This window comes from Lithobates pipiens, unplaced genomic scaffold (assembly GCF_037356315.1).
Source record: "Lithobates pipiens isolate NorthernLeopardFrog02 unplaced genomic scaffold, aLitPip1_a1.2 Scaffold_47, whole genome shotgun sequence".
Taxonomy (NCBI): domain Eukaryota; kingdom Metazoa; phylum Chordata; class Amphibia; order Anura; family Ranidae; genus Lithobates; species Lithobates pipiens.
In genome coordinates, this window is record NW_027507871.1 from 678,461 (window position 1) to 700,650 (window position 22,190).

Consider the following 22,190-nt stretch of genomic DNA (forward strand, 5'->3'; position numbering starts at 1 on the left):
CACAGCCCAAAGCCAGCACTAACAATTCCCTCTTCCCCAACAAAACACACACAGACAGGAGAGGAGAGAGGGCTCAATCTGCACCTCTTCCCCCCACCCCCTACTCCTCTTTGTCTGCCCACATTCCAATGCCTGGTGCTGTGCCTCAGAAAAAGGAAAGTGGGGGCCGAAAATTTGAAGCCCAGCAGCCTCAGATACATTTGGATGAGAGGTGCTGACTTCCAAAGGGTGAGTGAGCTCACCATCCCTCCGTGTCTGAAGTCTACCCCTTCTCTCTCCTGCCTCTGAGAGAGTACACTAAGGTAAATCAGGGTTCTCTCCATACATCAGTGTTCTCAGTGTCCCCCCTTAAATCAGGGTTCCCAGAGCATCCCTTATGTTAGAGTCCCCAGAATTCTCCCTTACATCAGAGTCTGCAGAGTCCCCCCTTAGAGTGAAAGGGAACTCTGTGAGTTCAGATATAAAAGGGGGACTCCGTGGACTCTGACGTAAAGGGGGACTCTTGTTATTAACTTCATATGATTAGAAATATTATTTAATACCAAAATATATCTATAGTTTATACTATAATAAAAATTGGTGTGCACCGATCAAGTGTTTGGGTTTGAGGTGAAGAAAAGGTGACAACCCTAATTGTGATCATGGGAGGAATCGGGCCGCAGCACCTCAGAAATCAGCCAGAAGAGGCGAGACAATGTTATGTGAGCAGCACAGACCTCTCCAATCCCGGGGCGGGAGATCACACTGACAGCACAAAGCTTACACTATATACCTCTATACTGCTCAGTCCCAAACATCCAGACTGCAAAACTACATCAGATGCCTGTTTTTACCGCCCCCCGCCCAACTCACCATCTGAAAGGTCTCTTTCATGAGTAGTTCTTCCCGTTATTACCAGTTCATAATTACAGACCTTCCCAGCTGCTTGCTCTGGGGGGCACCTGAGCAGGGCTCCATCCCAAGTTATTGCTCGGTGTGCCCAGTCACAGAGTGCAGCTCAGCCCCCCCCCCTCTCATTATCTCAGATTGACAGTATACAGAGCCAATGAATGAGAAGAGACCCGGGAGAGCCACTGACCTCCTGCACATTACTGGCTCAGGTAAGTATAAGGAGGGGGCTGCTGCACCCAGGTGCTTTTTCTTTTTACAACCACTTTAACCGCTTCAGCCCCGAAAGATTTTACCCCCCCTCCTGACCAGAGAACTTTTTGCAATTCAGCACTGCGTCGCTTTAACTGACCATTATGCAGTTGGGTGACGTAGCATCCAAAAATAAATAAATAAATAAATGCCCCCCCCCCACCACAAATAGAGCTTTCTTTTGGAGGTATTTAATCGCCTCTTCATTTTTTCTTTTTTGCGTTATAAACAAAAAAAGCGACAATTTTGAAAACAAAAAATAAAACAAAGCAATGTTTTTTTTACTTTTTGCTATAATAAATATCCCCCAAAGATATATAAAAAATATTTTTTCCCCAGTTTAGGCCGACACGTATTCTACATATTTTTGTAGAAAAAAAAAATCAATAAGTGTATATTGATTGGTTTACGCAAAAGGTAAAGTGTCTACAAAATAGGGATAGTTATGGCATATTTATTATTTTATTATTTTTACTAGTAATGCCGGCGACTTGCAACTTTTACCGGGACGGCAACATGGCGGACACGTCGGACAATTTTGACACATTTTTTGGGACTATTGGCATTTATACAGCGATCAATGCTATAAATATGCATCAATTACTGTAAACATGTCACTGGCAGGGAAGGGGTTAACACTAGGGGGCGATCAAGGGGTTAATGCGTCCTCTACTACATGTTCTAACTGAAGGGGGGGAGGGGACTGTGTAGGGGAGATGACAGATGGCTCTTCATACTCTGTGTGAACAGATGATCTGTCTCTTCTCCCCTCAGATAAGAAACACACAGATCGCTGTTCTCCGGGTGATGGCATCGGTTCCATGGACGAGCACGCGCGCCCCTAGTGGCTGAATATGGAAGCAACGTAACATGACGGCGATTCGCAGAGCCGCGTTTCCGCAGTACAACCGCGGCGGCTGGTCGGCAAGCCGTTAACTACTTTCCACCGGCGCTATAGAAAGACTGTTACAGCGCGGCCTTCCGGTGGTGGGAGGGAGACCACAGATGTCCTCCCGTGATGGTGCCGCTCACGTGCCCCCTGCGGCGCGCTCTCCAATCATCGAGTTCTTCCCACTCAGCTGATCACAGAACAGGGTAAAGAGCCAATCGCTGCGGCACTTTATCACATGATCAGCTCTCAGCCAACAGCTGATCACAGAAGTAAACAGAAGCCGATTATCTGCTTTTTTATTCTCACAATCAGCGGAAGGAGAAAATAAAGCAGCCAGTAACCAGCTTCTGTTACAGGGACATCGGTCCCAATATGTGCCCATCAGTGCCGCTAGTCTGTGCCCCCTACCCGTGCCTCATCAGTGTCACCTACCAGTGCCACTAAAGTGTGCCCCCTACCCGTGCCTCATCAGTGTCACCTACCAGTGCCACTAAAGTGTGCCCCCTACCCGTGCCTCATCAGTGTCACCTACCAGTGCCACTAAAGTGTGCCCCCTACCCGTGCCTCATCAGTGTCACCTACCAGTGCCACTAAAGTGTGCCCCCTACCCGTGCCTCATCAGTGTCACCTACCAGTGTCACTAAAGTGTGCCCCCCTACCCGTGCCTCATCAGTGTCACCTACCAGTGCCACTAAAGTGTGCCCCCTACCCGTGCCTCATCAGTGTCACCTACCAGTGCCACTAAAGTGTGCCCCCTACCAACATCCCATCCCCTAACATCCCATCAATACTCCTCATTACACCCCTCCTCCTCCGAGAAATTCACCCCACCTCATCGAAGAGCACCGACACCTGAAGAGCGACAGAGAACCTCCCATCAATACTCCTCATTACACCCCTCCCCCTCCGAGAAATACACCCCCACCTCATCGAAGAGCACCGACACATGAAGAGCGACAGAGAACCTCCCATCAATACTCCTCATCACCTCACCTTACACCCCTCCCCCTCACCTGACACCCCTCCCTCTCAAACTGCCCCTCCCCCTCTGTATAGCTGAGTAGAGTTGGGGTCCCTCGTGGGATGATGGGGGATGGTAGTAGAGCTCAGCCTATGATTGGTCCTCTGTGTGTGTTGGGGGAGGGGGACCCTCTATAGTGGACACTCCCCCTCCCCCTCGATACTTCGGGGTCTCACCTGGCGAGAGATGATCATGACTACCAGACACTGTGCATTTCAATCCCTGCCCCGCCCCTTCCGCTACCGGCCCCGCCTTCCTTGCTGGTCACTTGTCCCGCCGCTGATTGGACGCCTCCATATTAGTAAACAGAGAGGAGGAATGAGGGGTGGGGCTGTGTCTCTTATCTCCTCCCCCTGCAGTGTACGGTTACCACGGAGATGAGTGCGAGGAGGGTGGAGCCTGTGTGATAGGGGAGGAGCTGAGAGACAAAGGGTGGAGAGTGAAGATTTCATACAAGAGAATCGGGCGGACTGACCGCTGCAGCGCTGGCTCCGGTGTTCCGTCAGATTCCGCGACCCCTCAGAATTAGTAACGGAAGTGACGATCCGTCGCCGCCATCTTGCTACACCAGGCACTCCTCCACTGTGAGGATAGACCGAGAAGGGGGGGGGGAAGGCGGACATCTTGTTACACCCACCAGAGTTTTGCATTTTACACTTTTTATAAAACACAAATCGGAGGTTATATGGTGAAATCCCACGGACTGAACTCAGAGTTTTCTGTCACATTAGCAAACGTGTGAGGTGGGCAGGTTTGCCGCGGCTTTTAAAATGTAACATCCAAACATTCCGATTTCTAAATACTCTATTTATGCATCAAACTCCGGTGGGTGTAACAAGATGTCCGCCTTCTCAGTGTATGCTTACTATAGAGGAGTGCGGGGTATAGTAAGATGGCTGCGACTGAACGTCACTTCCGTTATCAATTGTGATTGGTTAGTAGAGCGCGGTACGGATCTTCACACGGCGGGCGGCCCCGGGGAGCAGCGTGAGGCTCATCACCCCTCCCCCCCTCATGGAGAAATAATTGGTGTGTAATAATGATAAAATAAAAGAAATGAAAAGATTTGATGTGCGGAGAGGATTTCTAAGGCTCCATTCACAATGTTATCATAAGAATAGAGATCTTTATTTCAGCCATGGGACTGTAAGGGTTAAATCTCATTCACAATAACATGTTCTTCCAGGAGCCGTATATCCCTATTACATCCGTATACTGGCTCCTTTAAGAAAAATCGTCAGTTAATTTTTCAAAAAAAAAAAAAAAAAAGTCACATGACTGCACTGTGATTTCATTGGCTGAGCCAAAGTCACTGTGATTGGCTGAGCCAAAGTCACTGTGATTGGCTGAGCCAAAGTCGCTGTGATTGGCTGAGCCAAAGTCGCTGTGATTGGCTGAGCCAAAGTCGCTGTGATTTCATTGGCTGAGTCCCCCTATATATTCAGACGCTGGGGCAGAATTCATCAGAAGTTGACTGTCCACTGACAAGTGAGGTTGGCTTTTATCTCTCCTGAGAGATACCTTGTGATATTATTGGATTTGATTTCGGTCAATTCAATTTCATTGCAATATTTGTTGTCATACATTTAAAGCGAGTTTCTTTATTCTTAATAATGAACCGATTTAAATGTAATCAGATTGTTTCTCTGAAAAACATCAAAGAGAAACCCAGCAAAGGAAGGGCCATGGTAGGAGGTGTCAGTGACCAGCCTGCAGATACCCCAACCAAAAAGCCCTCCAAGCTGAAGAGGACCCGAGCGTTTGTGCGCGGCTGTTTCAGAGCCGTCGTTCGATGTTTCGGTTCCGGCTGTAAAGCCAATAGACATCACCGGGATACAGACACTGAGATTGGTAAGTGTTTTTATTCAAAGATTTTTTTTTTTTTTATAAATTTTTTTTTTTTTTTTTTTTTCAAAAAAAAATTTTTTTTTCACTTTTTTTTTTCAAAGTATATTATTTTCTTCATATTTTTTTTTTTCAAAAAAAAATTTTTTTTTTTTTCAAAAAAATTTTTTTTTTTTTTCAAAAAAAATTTTTTTTTTCAAAGAAATTTTTTTTTTCAAAAAAATGTTTTGGGGTCACATTCCCATAGGTACAAATGTTTTTTTAATATTTTTTAAATCAAGTCCTTTTTTATGACATTTTTTAGTTACAATCAACACAAGACATACACCAGGGCTCCACAAACCCCAGGCGCCAGGTCACCAATGCCACCAGAAATCACAACCTGGCGCCTAAGCTGCCACCAGCCCACTCACTATCACTATTAACAATGACTGACCCCCTCCCCCCTCCTCCACACTCTGCGGCTGCGCACTGTGTGTGACACTGACAAGCAAAGCAGAGATCCCTATCCCCAAGCTTCAATGTTCAGTGTCCTCATCCCTATCCCCGAGCTTCAATGTTCAGTGTCCTCATCCCTATCCCCGAGCTTCAATGTTCAGTGTCCTCATCCCTATCCCCGAGCTTCAATGTTCAGTGTCCTCATCCTTATCCCCCTGCTTCAATGTTCAGTGTCCTCATCCCTATCCCCGAGCTTCAATGTTCAGTGTCCTCATCCCTATCCCCGAGCTTCAATGTTCAGTGTCCTCATCCTTATCCCCGAGCTTCAATGTTCAGTGGCCTCATCCCTATCCCCGAGCTTCAATGTTCAGTGTCCTCATCCCTATCCCCGAGCTTCAATGTTCAGTGTCCTCATCCTTATCCCGAGCTTCAATGTTCAGTGTCCTCATCCCTATCCCCGAGCTTCAATGTTCAGTGTCCTCATCCCTATCCCTGAGCTTCAATGTTCAGTGGCCTCATCCCTATCCCCGAGCTTCAATGTTCAGTGTCCTCATCCCTATCCCCGAGCTTCAATGTTCAGTGTCCTCATCCTTATCCCCCTGCTTCAATGTTCAGTGTCCTCATCCCTATCCCCGAGCTTCAATGTTCAGTGTCCTCATCCCTATCCCCGAGCTTCAATGTTCAGTGTCCTCATCCTTATCCCCGAGCTTCAATGTTCAGTGGCCTCATCCCTATCCCCGAGCTTCAATGTTCAGTGTCCTCATCCCTATCCCCGAGCTTCAATGTTCAGTGTCCTCATCCTTATCCCCGAGCTTCAATGTTCAGTGGCCTCATCCCTATCCCCGAGCTTCAATGTTCAGTGTCCTCATCCTTATCCCCGAGCTTCAATGTTCAGTGTCCTCATCCCTATCCCCCTGCTTCAATGTTCAGTGTCCTCATCCCTATCCCCGAGCTTCAATGTTCAGTGTCCTCATCCCTATCCCCGAGCTTCAATGTTCAGGGAGCAAAATATGACACTACACCGCCTCTCTGTTACTTGTCAGCTTCACACCCCGGCCGGGTCCCGCCCATTCCGACATTAAAGCGGGAGTCCGCCATTTTTTTTTTAAAAAGCCAGCAGCTACAAATACTGCAGCTGCTGACTTTTAAAACAATGACACTTACCCGCCCAGCGCGCCCGCGATGTCGGCACCCGAAGCTGATCTCTCGATCGTCTCTCGGGTGCTGCCGCTGCCATCTTGGGTATGGGAACCAGGAAGTGGAGCCTTTTGGCTTCATTTCCCGGTTCCCTACTGCGCATGCGCGAGTCGCGCTGCGCAATAAGGATGGTCCCCGCTGTCTCTGGGATCCGTGTGTTTCCCAGCAGGCAGCGGGGGACCTTCGGAAAGGGGTGTAGCTTCTGCAGAATCTACGCCGGAAGTGGGTGCAGATACCTGTACTGTACAGGTACCTGCACCCCCCTCCCCCCTGAAAGGTGCCAATTGTGGCGCCGGAGGGGGGGAGGGTTCCAATGAGCGGAAGGTGCACTTTAGGGTGGAGCTCCGCTTTAAGCTCAATTCTGACAGCTCCTCTGTTACATTTCAGTAATAGAGAGCTCAGTGTAAAACCTGCCAGTGCCACCTGCCAGCGCCAACCAGTGGCATCTGCCAGTGCCAACGAGTGCCATCGCCAATCAGTGTCACCTGCTAGTGCCAACCAGTGCCACCGCCAATCAATACCACCTGCATCCACCAACCAGTGCCACCGCCAATCAGTGCCACCTACCAGTTCCAAACCAGTGTCACCTGCCAATGCCAACCAGTATCACCTGCCAATGCCATCTGGCAGTTCCACGTGCCTGTCAGTGCCACCTGCCACCGCCAATCAGTGCCACCTGCCACTGCCAATCAGTGCCACCTGACAGTGCCACCACCAATCAGTGGCAACTAGTGCCACCGCCAACCAGTGCCACCTGCCAACACCAACCAGTGCCACCACCAATCAGTGCCATCTGCCAGTGACAACTAGTGCCACCGCCAACCAGGGCCACCTGCCATCACCAACCAGGGCCACCTGCCACTTCCAAACCAGTGCCACCTGCCAATCAGTGCCAGTGCCAATAGTGCCACCTGCCAGTGCCAATAGTGCCACCTGCCAGTGCCAAACCAGTGTCACCTGCCAATGCCATCTGGCAGTTCCACGTACCTGCCAGTGCCAGCCAGTTCCATCTGTTGCCAGCCTTACTCTCTTTCTGGTCAGCCCATAACCCTGATGTAACAGCGTTTCAATGGAGTTATTGACTGGGTGCTCCATTGTGAGTTAGGGATAGGGGGTGAAAATGAGTGGCCTTACCCCGGGAGCTGACAATCCATACCACTCTAAAAAAACAAAAACTGGCTCCTAAATTCAAAGCAAATTTGTCAACCCCTGACATACACACAACCCATGTACTTATTGTACAATCCTAATAAACACACATTTATAAGCAATATTTAAAGTGGTTGTAAACCCACAAAAAACAAAACAAAGGTGCCAATTGGTTCAGTGCCCCCCAGTGCCCCCCCCATGGGCAGTGCAGACAATGCCACCCCCCATGGGCAGTGCGGACAATGCCGCTCCCCCATGGGCAGTGCGGACAATGCCGCTCCCCCATGGGCAGTGCGGACAATGCCCCTCCCCCCATGGGCAGTGCGGACAATGCCGCTCCCCCCATGGGCAGTGCGGACAATGCCGCTCCCCCCATGGGCAGTGCGGATAATGCCGCCCCCCATGACCATCCCACATGGGACCTAGATCCCTCCCCCGCTTTCTCTTTGATGGCCTCATTGTGATTGCACCTCTGTAGTCATGTATGTCAATCTTTTGTTTTCATCCCCAACAATCCACGTCTGCACACTACTGGGAGGTCCATACACACGCAGATGGACGGTTATAGATCTCTTATTGGCACCGTCTCCCCGGGATTTTGTACTTGTTGAAAACCAGAAGATTACTTAGCAGTGCCCCAAAGAAAACATGAAATAGTCCCTCCTGTTCCCTACTGAATGGACGGATTGTATGAACTGCCTTAGGGCTCATTTAAACATGTTGTGCCCTCTGAACAGCAATCCACATTCAAGTCGCTCTTCAGAGGGCATTTGACAGGAGGCAAGAAGGTGTTATATTGCCTCCTCACCACCTGTTTAACCCCCTGACATCCGCGCTGTGGGCAAATGACGGGCACAGCGCGGATGTGAATTCCCGGGAGGCCGTCATATGACATCCCCCTGTGCACGCTCCCTGCGGAGGGCGCCGTGATCACAGAGTCACTGAGACTCGGAAGACCACCGATCCGAGTACGGGGCCAATCCCGACCCCTTATCATGTGATCAGTTATCAGCCAATGACGGCTCATTACATGATGTAAACAAAAGCTCAGTGATCGTTTTTTTTTCTCCTCTGCTGACAGGAGAAGAACAAAGCCGATCACCGGCTCATCTTAAAGGGACATCGACCCTGAAAAGGAAGAGGCGATTATGCCTCATTTATAGAGTAACAGTGCCCACCAGTGCCACCTATCAATGCCCATCAGTGCCACCTATCAATGCCCACCAAGCCCACCCAGCCAAGTGCCCACACCCAGGACCCAGCGGTCCTGGGTGTGGGCGAATGGCCCTGAATGCAGACAGTGCATGTCATATTAGGAGAAGTGGCTGCGTGCGTGCAGCTGTGCGTTCTACTCATTGTCAATGGACTGCCTGCATGCAGCACCTGGAAGATACAGATGTTGTAGAAACGTCCCATTCATGTTATATGGGCCTCATCACCCTTGTAAACAAGGCCAGACAGACGGACAAAACCAACACAAATAAAACCGCACTAATTCATTATCCATCAGCATTTTAATATGCACTATGCCTTTACCCCAAGTGCTGTCATTAGAAGTGTCTGCGCTCCTAAAGCCGGCCATAGACACTTCCAATCTCACCCGGCTAAGCAAGGACCAGCCAAGATTCTAACCATGTATGGGCAGGCTGATTACGGGCTGGGTACTACCAGCCCCTCTGACTTTTCATGCCATTATTGCCAACCAGTGGGTCGGGATGAGTGGCAGGAAACCAGCATTTTTATACAAAGTACAACATTAGTCCTCCTTGTGTCCCTGTCCTGTAGAGTTTATTCATGGTCTCTGGCACCAGCGTTTTCATCTCTTCTCTCCATAATTTGATGTTCTACAAAGAAAAATATATGAAATGTAGGTGAAGGTGCTAAATCTAATTCCTCTCTTTTTTTATTGTAGGTGTACGCGGTATTGACTGCACACCACAGTGCAACCCGGACGTGTCCACTCCACCGGAGTGCGACCAGGACGTGTCCACTCCACCGGAGTGCGACCAGGACCTGGCCACTCCACCGGAGTGCGACCAGGACGTGTCCACTCCACCGGAGTGCGACCAGGACGTGTCCACTCCACCGGAGTGCGACCCGGACGTGTCCACTCCACCGGAGTGCGACCAGGACGTGTCCACTCCACCGGAGTGCGACCCGGACGTGTCCACTCCACCGGAGTGCGACCAGGACGTGTCCACTCCACCGGAGTGCGACCAGGACGTGTCCACTCCACCGGAGTGCGACCCGGACGGGTCCACTCCACCGGAGTGCGACCAGGACGTGTCCACTCCACCGGAGTGCGACCAGGGCGTGTCCACTCCACCGGAGTGCGACCAGGACGGGTCCACTCCACCGGAGTGCGACCAGGACGGGTCCACTCCACCGGAGTGCGACCAGGACCTGGCCACTCCACCGGAGTGCGACCAGGACGTGTCCACTCCACCGGAGTGCGACCAGGACGTGTCCACTCCACCGGAGTGCGACCAGGACCTGGCCACTCCACCGGAGTGCGACCAGGACGTGTCCACTCCACCGGAGTGCGACCAGGACGTGTCCACTCCACCGGAGTGCGACCAGGACCTGGCCACTCCACCGGAGTGCGACCAGGACGTGTCCACTCCACCGGCGTGCGACCAGGACGTGTCCACTCCACCGGAGTGCGACCAGGACGTGTCCACTCCACCGGAGTGCGACCAGGACGTGTCCACTCCACCGGAGTGCGACCAGGACCTGGCCACTCCACCGGAGTGCGACCAGGACGTGTCCACTCCACCGGAGTGCGACCAGGACGTGTCCACTCCACCGGAGTGCGACCCGGACGTGTCCACTCCACCGGAGTGCGACCAGGACCTGTCCACTCCACCGGAGTGCGACCAGGACCTGTCCACTCCACCGGAGTGCGACCAGGACCTGTCCACTCCACCGGAGTGCGACCAGGACCTGTCCACTCCACCGGAGTGCGACCAGGACCTGTCCACTCCACCGGAGTGCGACCAGGACCTGGCCACTCCACCGGAGTGCGACCAGGACGTGTCCACTCCACCGGAGTGCGACCAGGACGTGTCCACTCCACCGGAGTGCGACCAGGACGTGTCCACTCCACCGGAGTGCGACCAGGACCTGTCCACTCCACCGGAGTGCGACCAGGACCTGTCCACTCCACCGGAGTGCGACCAGGACCTGTCCACTCCACCGGAGTGCGACCAGGACGTGGCCACTCCACCGGAGTGCGACCAGGACGTGGCCACTCCACCGGAGTGCGACCAAGGCGTGGCCACTCCACCGGAGTGCGACCAAGGCGTGGCCACTCCACCGGAGTGCGACCAAGGCGTGGCCACTCCACCGGAGTGCGACCAAGGCGTGGCCCCTCCACCGGAGTGCGACCAAGGCGTGGCCCCTCCACCGGAGTGCGACCAAGACGTGGCCCCTCCACCGGAGTGCGACCAAGACGTGGCCCCTCCACCAGAGTGCGACCAAGACGTGGCCCCTCCACCAGAGTGCGACCAAGACGTGGCTACTCCACCAGAGTGCGACCTAGACAATCCATCCATCCGCAGCACACATGATGAGATCGCCTCACAAGTACCATCCAGCGTGGTCACCAAGGACCAGTCATGTGTACTCTCCTTTGAACACATGACCTGTTATGGAGTCCTTGGAAAGGGGGCCAGTTCGCAGGTGATCTTGGCCTCTCATCCCGCCATTGACCAGAAGCTGGCGGTTAAACTTGTGAAAAAGACAGAATTTATTCATTATGAAGACGATAGTGATATGGTTTTCTTAGAACGTGACGTGCTGAAAGTAGCCAGGGAGTGTCCATTTATTACACATCTGTTTGGAACGTTCCAGACAAAGGTAAGTCTTTTCACCTTCCAATTTCTTTACCAGACCAGACAGAAGTAGCATTGCAATAAGAACAGTCCAGTAATGGCGGCCTACTTAGTTCCTCTGTCCGGTTTTCCTAAATTAAGTGTGTCTGTCTATTCCTCCACAAAATGAAATCCTGCATGTCTATAATGTAAACTTTATCTCTTGTGTTCACACAGAATCATCTCGCCTTTGTCCTGGAATGTGTGACCAGAGGGGATCTCCATAGTGCCATGGCAGTAGCTCCATTTCCTGGGGGCACCATAAGGTAAGATCAATGAACGGGTCACTCTGGAGTCGGGGGTGACTGACCACAGCCAGTGATGTAGTCAGCCCCTTCACCTGAGCCTCGTCCATCCAAACCCCTATGTATTACAGGGGGAAGTCATTTCATCTTTAGATTTCATTACTCTGTGATGATTTGTGATGCTAATTCCTCTATCTCTTTCCCCCATCAGATACTTCATAGCAGAAATGATCTGTGGTCTGCAGTTTCTGCATTCTAGGGAGATCATCCACAGAGACCTCAAGCCTGCAAATATTCTTTTGGATAACGTTGGACACATCAAAATAGCCGATTTCGGCTTGGCACGTATGGGCGTCACGGAGTCCAGCAGGATTCAAGGACAATCGGGAACACCAGGGTACTTGTCGCCAGAGGTAAGATACTTGCTTTCCACCTGATATTAGACCTAATTGTAATATTTGTTATAATGGGATATAGAGATAAGCTAAAGGGAGGTAATTTTTCACTAAATTAAGAATTTCTTTACTGGTGACCTGGTTGGTTTCAGTGGGTTTCCAGGCTGGAACAATATTCCAGGGGTATTTGTCCCCATTGGTTTGTATTGGTGACCATTGTCATTGAGAAAGAAAGTTAGAGTTTTAGATCTTTCCCCAGAACACGAGGGGAGGAGAAACCTTCAACGGGCACTCCTGTTCTGGTGAAATTTACCTCAATTTGGAAGATTTCAGCCAATTTCCTTTTGTGTCTCTGTGAGACCTAAAGCCCCACCTCCAATATTCACAAGCTCCGCCTTGGTTTGAGGTCTTTTGAGCACAATTTTAGGAGTCCTGGGAGGATTCATAGATCCCATATATCAGCATTGAGTCGTCTCCGTCCTCTACCCAACAATCAGCTCATCCTTCTTTTTCTCTTTATGTTTCTACAGGCCCTTCAAAACATTCCATACTTCGGAGCGGCTGATTATTTCTCTCTGGGAATAATCGTGTATAAGATGGCTTTCGGCAGACATCCATTTCTGACCGGCAGGGAGTCCGCAGAGGAAGAAGTGAAGATCGTGACCACAAGGGAACCGCATTATCCAGATAGCATGAACCCGTATCTCCGTGACGTCATAGAGATGGTAAGTATACATAGAAATTTTACACCTTTTAAGTGACAATGTTCTTTCCCTGTTGCATACATTATATCTTATTAGGATTTTATTAAACATGGTTCCACCTTCTTACCATCACATATCGATGGAGGTCATAGCTGTACTTTCAGCAAGCTGACTGCTTAATGGAAGGATCTGCCTTCCCCTGTCATAAGGAAAGAAGCAGCCCTTTTTAATTTACGGTCCGGGTGGTTCCATTGGATAGTGATGGGGCCAATCGCACACATTGAATTCAATTTCTGGGGACATTCCGTGCACAGACAACATATAGAACTCCCCTGGGACTGCCAGAGTCATAAGAAAAATCATGGCAGGTGCAGATTTCATAGAAATCTCTTTTTTAATACATTCCTAATTCACATTTAATTGCAAAATATCTGATGTTTCTTTCCTTTAATAACTATTCTGAACTAATATGACACAAATAAGGCCCCATGCTACCATCCAATCCAATCAGGATGTAGTAGCAGGTCAGAAGGCAAAATAATAGAGAGAATCAGAATCAAATATTACATTGTTCATAGATTGTTCATGTTATTCCAGTGTATCTTATTATATTTTGTTCCTTTTTACAGTTCCTATGTAAAGACCAAGAGCTGCGGATGAGTCTAGTAAGAGACATCAGAGAACACCCCTACTTCAGCAAGGTGGACTGGAAGGAGCTAGAGAAAGGGAACTCACGCCCACCATTTCCAAATCGACATGTAAGTATACGGGAGGAGTCCCAGCACAATGGGGGGATTTCTAGGGATTATTTCCCTATCGATCAGAAACATTGACAAAATACTTTTTTCTCTTTCCAGATGCATGAGGAAGACCTGGGGGAAGGAATTCCAGGGGATGCTTTCATTAAAAATGAAGACTTTGGGAGAGATGAGGTTCCACACCGGCAGGAGAGATTTGAGGGCTTCTCCTACCTGAGCGAGAATGTGAATTGCAGCCAGTGGCCTAATACTCACCACTGGAAAACCAGTATCAACCCAGAGCCTCGTCGCCACCATCCGAGGGGCAATAACATTAACACAGAGCCTCGTCAGCACCATCCAAGGGGCAATGACATTAACAGAGGGCCTCGTCAGCACCATCCAAGGGGCAATGACATTAACAGAGGGCCTCGTCAGCACCATCCAAGGGGCAATGACATTAACAGAGGGCCTCATCAGCACCATCCAAGGTGCAATGACATTAACAGAGGGCCTCGTCAGCCCCATTTGAAGGAAGAGCCTCGTCAGCACCATCCAAGGGGCAATGACATTAACAGAGGGCCTCGTCAGCCCCATTTGAAGGAAGAGCCTCGTCAGCACCATCCAAGGGGCAATGACATTAACAGAGGGCCTCCTCATCACCATTTGAAGGAAGAGCCTCGTCGGCACCATCCAAGGGGCAATGACATTAACAGAGGGCCTCATCAGCCCCATTTGAAGGAAGAGCCTCGTCACCACCAACCGAGGGGCAATGACATTAACAGAGGGCCTCGTCAGCCCTATTTGAAGGAAGAGCCTCGTCACCACCAACCGAGGGGCAATGACATTAACAGAGGGCCTCGTCAGCCCCATTTGAAGGAAGAGCCTCGTCAGCACCATCCAAGGGGCAATGACATTAACAGAGGGCCTCGTCAGCCCCATTTGAAGGAAGAGCCTCGTCACCACCATCCAAGGGGCAATGACATTAACAGAGGGCCTTGTCAGCCCCATTTGATGGAAGAGCCTCGTCACCACCAACCGAGGGGCAATGACATTAACAGAGGGCCACGTCAGCAACATTTGAAGGAAGAGCCTCGTCACCACCATCCGAGGGGCAATGACATTAATAGAGGGCCTCCTCATCACCATTTGAAGGAAGAGCCTCGTCACCACCAACCGAGGGTATTTGACCTCAAAAGAGATTTGCCTGCTGTGAGACGGTAACACAAGCAGTACTGAGTGAGATAATTGTGGCACACTGGCAATGATCTCCCTACACCATACATAGAACCATACATAGAATGTATACATAGGGCCATACATACCACCATACTCAGCATGCCTACCTAGTACCAAACATACCACCATCGGGGCCACCAATAAGGGGGTACCACTGGTTCTCCTGTAGGGGCTGGGCACAGAAAACATGAGGAATCGGTGCGGCGGGCGGATGCACTGATCAGTGGGGGAGGCACTGATCTGTGCGGATGCTCAATGCATATATTCTGAATGATCCCCAAAGATGATTGTAAACAAGCATGCAAGTGTGTTTTATTGCATACATACCTGCGTATATAGCACCATGCATACCATCATACACAGCATGTCTACATACCACCACCAGGGCCACCAATAAGGGGGTACCACCAGTCCTCCTGTAGGGGGCTGGGCACAGAAAACATAAGGAATCGGTGCGGCGGGCGGAGGCACTGATCAGTGTGGGGGCGCTGATCTGTGCGGATGCTCAATGCATATATTCTGAATGAGCCCCAAAGTTGTGAACAAGCAGGTAGGTGTGTTTTATTGCATACATACCTGCAATACATATGTTCTGTATGGTTCTATGTATGGTTTTTTTCTCTATATGAGATGAACTGGGCACCCTAGACTGATGATTCAGGGACAATCCGATCGCCTTAGGGGGTCAGGAAGGAATTTTCCCCCCCCTTGGAGCCCATCTGGCCGGGGGGTTTTCGCCTTCCTCTGAATCATCTTAAGGTTTAGGCTTAGTGTAAAAAGGCCCTGCCTTTGAGGAGTCCTAGGTCAACCGTCACTGTTCTCCGAAGCCCGACAATCATTTCCATCTATAGATTTATCTCCAATAAAGATTGGTCGTACCTTAATTGTCTTTGTATGTGTTTTTTTTTCTTCTTTTTTCTAAGAAATATAATGAGGAATGGCAGCAGGGTGAGGAATCTTGCCCCATACTTCACCACTAGGGATGAGCTTCGATTTCAAGAGGAAGATCGAACATTATGGTCCGTTGGTGCCAAATTAGAGCGGGGCATGTAATTACAATTCTTGATCTAATATTTCACAGCAGGGCCCGTTCCTGCGCCCACCCAGAGTAACTGTGAGGGATTACAGTGTTGTGGCAACACCAACACCTAAGGCCCACATTTTTGCGTTTATATTTTGAGTATATAGAGCAGGCCCCTACTTTCAAACATCCAACTTACAAACAACTCCTACTTTCAAACAGAAGGAGACAACAGGAAGTGAGAGGAAATCTACCCCTAGGAAGGGAAATTCTCTCCTGTAAGAGTTCCTTGTTTCACAAAAAAACCCAAATTTTAACAATCCAATTGTCATTGGGACAGAAAGTGAGGTGAAATCTTCTGAACAGGTGCGCACAGACAGCAAAACAAATTGTACAGGGGTGATAACCCTTCCCTATGTTTTCCAAAAAGCTTAAAAATAGATTTTTTGGCTGGAGCTACACTTTAAAAATGTACCAGTTAAAAATTACAAACAGATTCTACTTAATAACAAACCTACACAGTCCCTGTCTTGTTTGGACCGCCTGTATACTGCTGTTCTGAGTATATAGGGCCTGGGGGCCTCAGGCCTTTCCTTTTTATAATTTGGGTGTGCGGTTCTCCTTAATGTCCATACAAGACCCAAAGGGGCTGGTAATGGGCTTGGGGGCGGGGTACCCATGCCTTTGTTCTCAATGATTTTCATCCATATTGCCGGGACCAGACATTACATTAAAGCCGCAAGCAGTTTTAAATGACTTTTATTCCTTTAGAAATGTCATTTTGTGCAGGGACATACCAGTCCACTCCACACCCCTCATGTACATACCTCCCACCTCCATACACTCCACACCCCTCATGTACATACCTCCCACCTCCATACACTCCACACCCCTCATGTACATACCTCCCACCTCCATACACTCCACACCCCTCTCATGTACATACCTCCCACCTCCATACACTCCACACCCCTCATGTACATACCTCCCACCTCCATACACTCCACACCCCTCATGTACATACCTCCCACCTCCATACACTCCACACCCCTCATGTACATACCTCCCACCTCCATACACTCCACACCCCTCTCATGTACATACCTCCCATCTCCATACACTCCACACCCCTCTCATGTACATACCTCCCACCTCCATACACTCCACACCCCTCATGTACATACCTCCCACCTCCATACACTCCGCACCTCTCATGTACATACCTCCCACCTCCATACACTCCACACCCCTCATATACATACCTCCCACCTCCGTACACTCCGCACCCCTCATGTACATACCTCCTACCTCCATACACTCCGCACCCATCTCATGTACATACCTCCCACCTCCATACACTCCACACCCCTCATGTACATATCTCCCACCTCCATACACTGCACACCCCTCATGTACATACCTCCCACCTCCATACACTCCACACCCCTCTCATGTACATACCTCCTACCTCCATACACTCCACACCCCTCATGTACATACCTCCGACCTCCATACACTCCACACCCCTCATGTACATACCTCCCACCTCCATACACTCCGCACCTCTCATGTACATACCTCCCACCTCCGTACACTCCGCACCCCTCATGTACATACCTCCCACCTCCATACACTCCACACCCCCCATAATTACTAATTAGAAAAATTTTATGACAGAAACAATTTTTTTTAATTTATAGCACAAAAATAAAAACCCCACTAGTGATTAAATACCACCAAAAGAAAGGTCTATTTGTGTGGAAAAAAGGACGCAAGTTTCATATGGGTAGTGTTGTATGACTGAGTAATTGTCATTCAAACTGTGAGAGCGCTGAAAGCTGAAAATTGGTGTGTACAGGAAGGGGGTGTAAGTGCCTGGTATTGAGGTGGGTAGCAGCGGGTAAAATAAGTATAGAACACCTCACCATTTTTCTAGGTAAATATACAGTATGTGACAAAAGTAAGTACACCCCTCAGTGACATTTCTTCTTCTTCTAAAATGTAAAGTAGTGAGTGTACAGCTTGTATAACAGTGTACATTTCCTGTCCCCTCCAAATAACTCAACACACAGCCATTAATGTCTTTGTGCGCTGGTCCAAACCAATTGGTGGAGGGGGGGATTATGGAGTGGGGGGATTATGGTGTCGGAGGGGGGAGGGGGGATTATGGTGTCGGAGGGGAGATTATGGAGTTGGGGGAGGGGAGATTATGGAGTGGGGGGGAGGGGAGATTATGGAGTGGGGGGAGGGGAGATTATGGAGTGGGGGAGGGGAGATTATGGTGTCAGAGGGGAGATTATGGAGTTGGGGAGGGGAGATTATGATGTCAGAGGGGGGATTATGGAGTGGGGGAGGGGAGATTATGGAGTGGGGGGAGGGGAGATTATGGTGTCAGAGGGGAGATTATGGAGTTGGGGGAGGGGAGATTATGGTGTCAGAGGGGGGATTATGGTGTCGGAGAGGGGATTATGGTGGGGGGGTTGCTTTTCAGAGGTTGGACTTGGCCCCTTAGTTCCAGTGAAGGGAACTCTTAAGGCGTCAGCATACCAAGACATTTTGGACAATTTCATGCTCCCAACTTTGTGGGAACAGTTTGGGGACGGCCTCTTCCTGTTCCAACATGATTGCTCACCAGTGCACAAAGCAAGGTCCATAAAGACATGGATGAGCGAGTTTGGAGTGGAGGTACTTGACTGGCCTGCACAGAGTCCTTACCTCAACCCCATAGAACACCTTTAGGATGAATTAGATCGGAGACTGCGAGGTAGGCCTTCTCGTCCAACATCAGTGCCTGAACTCACAAAAGTTCTTCTGGAAGAATGGTCAAACATTTCCATAGACACCCTCCTAAACCTTGTGGACGGCCTTTCCAGAAGAGGTGAACCTGTTATAGCTGCAAAGGGCAAACTCAATATTGAACCCTCCGGACGAAGACTGGGCTGCCATTAGAAATGATGGGGCACTGGAAAGCTGACCTGACAGCCCCCACCTATCCACAGACAGCTTCTGTTCCACCACCTGCTGACCCAATGGGAAGTGCTGCCTGTACCCCCTATTGATGGTCCTGATAACTGGTGATCTGTAGTATTTACAGACTGGGCCAGAGGGTGGCCTAGAGTATGGGTAGAATGGAGGGTGACCTGTAACTATGTGGGGTATCAGCAGATACTGGGGGGTGACTTGTAGCAAAGACATTGTTAGTAGGTTAGGCTTTACCTCCTAGCGGGGCAGCTGTTTAGTGCTGATCCTCAGAGCTTCCAGTGGTGTGTTGGCCTTGGAGATGTTGATGGTGAGCGGTCTTCTCTGAGCCCCGGATTCTGCCTTGCAGGACACTCCTCTTCTCCATTACTCTGAGCTCTTCCCCCTTCACTGGCTGGACCCTTTTATTCCGTCCTTCCACCAACAACTATCTGTACCCGAAACAAGATGGAAGACAAAGAAAGAACACAAACGTCAGCCAATCACATCCACATTGTAAGTAATAGAACCACCTTACATCAGGTGCCGCCATAAGAGTGCCCCTTACATCAGGTGCCCCCAACAGAGTGCCCCTTACATCAGGTGCCCCATAACAGTGCCACTTACATCAGGTGCCCTCCATGGCATGGCTCCTCCCAACATCCACTGACTCCTCCCACTGTGTGACTCCTCCCACCATCCAGTGACTCCTCCCACCACCCACTGACTCCTCCCATCGTGTGACTCCACCCACCATTGTGTGACTCCTCCCACCATCTCCTGTCTCCTCCCACCATCCAGTGACTCCTCCCTCCATCGCATAGCTCCTCACACTATCCCGTAACGCCTCCCACCATCATGTGACTCCTCCCACCATCCACTGACTCCTCTCATCGCGTGGCTCCTCCCACCATCCACTGACTCCTCCCACCATCATGTGGCCCCTCCCACCACCCAGTGACTCCTCCCACCATCAACTGACTCCTCCCACTGCGTGACTCCTCCCACCACCCCGTGGCTCCTCCCACCATCCACTGACTGCTCTCATCATCGTGTGACTCCTCCCACCCCCATGTGACTCCTCCCACCATCAACTGACTCCTCCCACCACCAACTGACTCCTCCCACATCCCGTGACTTCTCCCACGACTCCTTCCACCATCCACTGAATCCTCCCATCACATGGCTCTTCCCACCATCCAGTGACTCCTCTCACCATCCACTGACTCCTCCCACCACCAACTGACTCCTCCCACCACTGTGTGGCTCCTCCCACATCCTGTGACATCTTCCAGTGTGTGACTCCACCCACGACTCCTCCCACCATCCCGTGACTCCTCTCACCATCCACTGAATCCTCCCATCACGTGGCTCCTCCCACCATCCCGTGACTCCTCTCACCATCCACTGACCCCTCCTATCACGTGACTCCTCCCACCATCCCCTGACTCCTCCCAACATCGCGTGGCTCCTCCCAACATCGCGTGGCTCCTCACACAAACCTGTGGCTCCTCCCACCATCCACTGACTCCTCCCACCATCCCCTGGTCATCCCACCATCCCCTGTCTCCTCCTCCCATCGCGTGGCTCCTCACACAATCCTGAATGAATGAATGAATGAAATACTTATATAGCGCACAATGCGAACTGAATCGCCTCTAGGCTGCTGTGGCTCCTCCCACCATACCGTGACTCCTCCCACCATACCGTGACTCCTCCCACCATCTCCTGTCTTCTCCCACCAACCTGTGACCCCTCCCACCGTCTCCTCCCACCAACCCGTGACCCCTCCCACCATCAATGGACTCCTCCCATCTTGTGGCCCTCCCACCATTCACTGACTCCTCCCAATATCCCGTTACCCCTCCCACCATTGCGTGGCTTCTCCTACCATCCCATGACTCCTCCCACCATCCCGTGACTCCCCCACTATCAACTGACTCCTCCCACCATCGTGTGGCTCCTCCCACCATCGAGGGACTCCTCCCACATTTTGTGACTCCTCCCACCATCCACTGACTCCCCCCACCCTCCCGTGACTCCTCCTCCCCGTGGTGTGACTCTCCCCACCCTCCCGTGACTCCTCCTCCCCGTGGTGTGACTCCCCGTGGTGTGACTCCCCCCAGCCGTGGTGTGGCTCCTCCCCCCGTAGTATGGCTCCTCCCCCATAGTGTGACCCCCCCCCGCGGGGTGACCCCTCCCCAGCCGCGGGGTGACCCCTCCCCAGCCGCGGGGTGACTCTCCCCAGCCGCGGGGTGACTCTCCCCAGCCGCGGGGTGACTCCATCCAGCCGCGGTGTGGCTCCTCCCGCCGCGGTGTGACTCCTCCCCCGTGGTGTGACTCCTCCCCCGTGGTGTGACTCCTCCCCCCGCGGTGTGGCTCCTCCCGCTGCGGTGTGACTTCTCCCCCCGTGGTGTGACTCCTCCCCCAGTGGTGTGACTCCACTATCAGGCATTACTAGATGGCAGACTGTGGGAGGAGTCTCAGCTGTCACAGCATTTAGGAGCCTTTTCTTCCACCAATCGTCACTCAGTATTCCTCACAGAGCTGACAGCGGGAGGGAGGACTGTTGTGGATGGAGGGCGGGAGCTGCCCAAGGTTATCAAGCAAGTGATTGGTTGCTAGGACCGCCCTTCATCCAAGCAGTCAATCACTATCTTGCAGCTCCCACCCTCCATCCAGACCCCCCACCCCCGCCTTCCTGCCCAGCACAATTTGCAGCTTTCATGGCGGTCGCACTTTGAGTGACAATTACACGGTCATACAAAACTCTACACATTTTATTCACACAAATAGAACTTTCTCTTGGTGATAATTAATCACCGTTGGGCGGGGTTTTATCTTTTCTAAAATAATAAAAAAACTAAAAAAGACCGCCCCTTTTTTATATATTTTATTTCCTTGTTTACATGGGATCAGCTGTGATTGGACACAGCCAATCACATGGGTGAAGAGCCTAAACTGGGCGTGGTCATATGACATGGCTCCGCTCCGCTGTCATTGGTCTATATGGCAGGTGGGAGGCGGTTAGTAGTGTGGTGGGGGGTGGGGGAGGGTTTGAGGACTGTGATGTGCAGTGGAGAAGGAGGAGCTCAGATCTGTGATATCGGGTAGCTCCGCCCATTCATTTTATTGGTCATCATTACCTGCGAGAAACAGAGAAAGGCGTCCCTGATTTTTACTTTTTTATGGCGCCGAGCCAGACGGCGCTGCGGTGATATGCGGTTTGGTTCACTCGAAATGCGCCCCGGATGCCGACATGACCTTCAGAGTTTTACTGACCTGTCCAATAATACCCCTATTCAATGTTATTGGGCCCATCCCACCATCTTGTGAC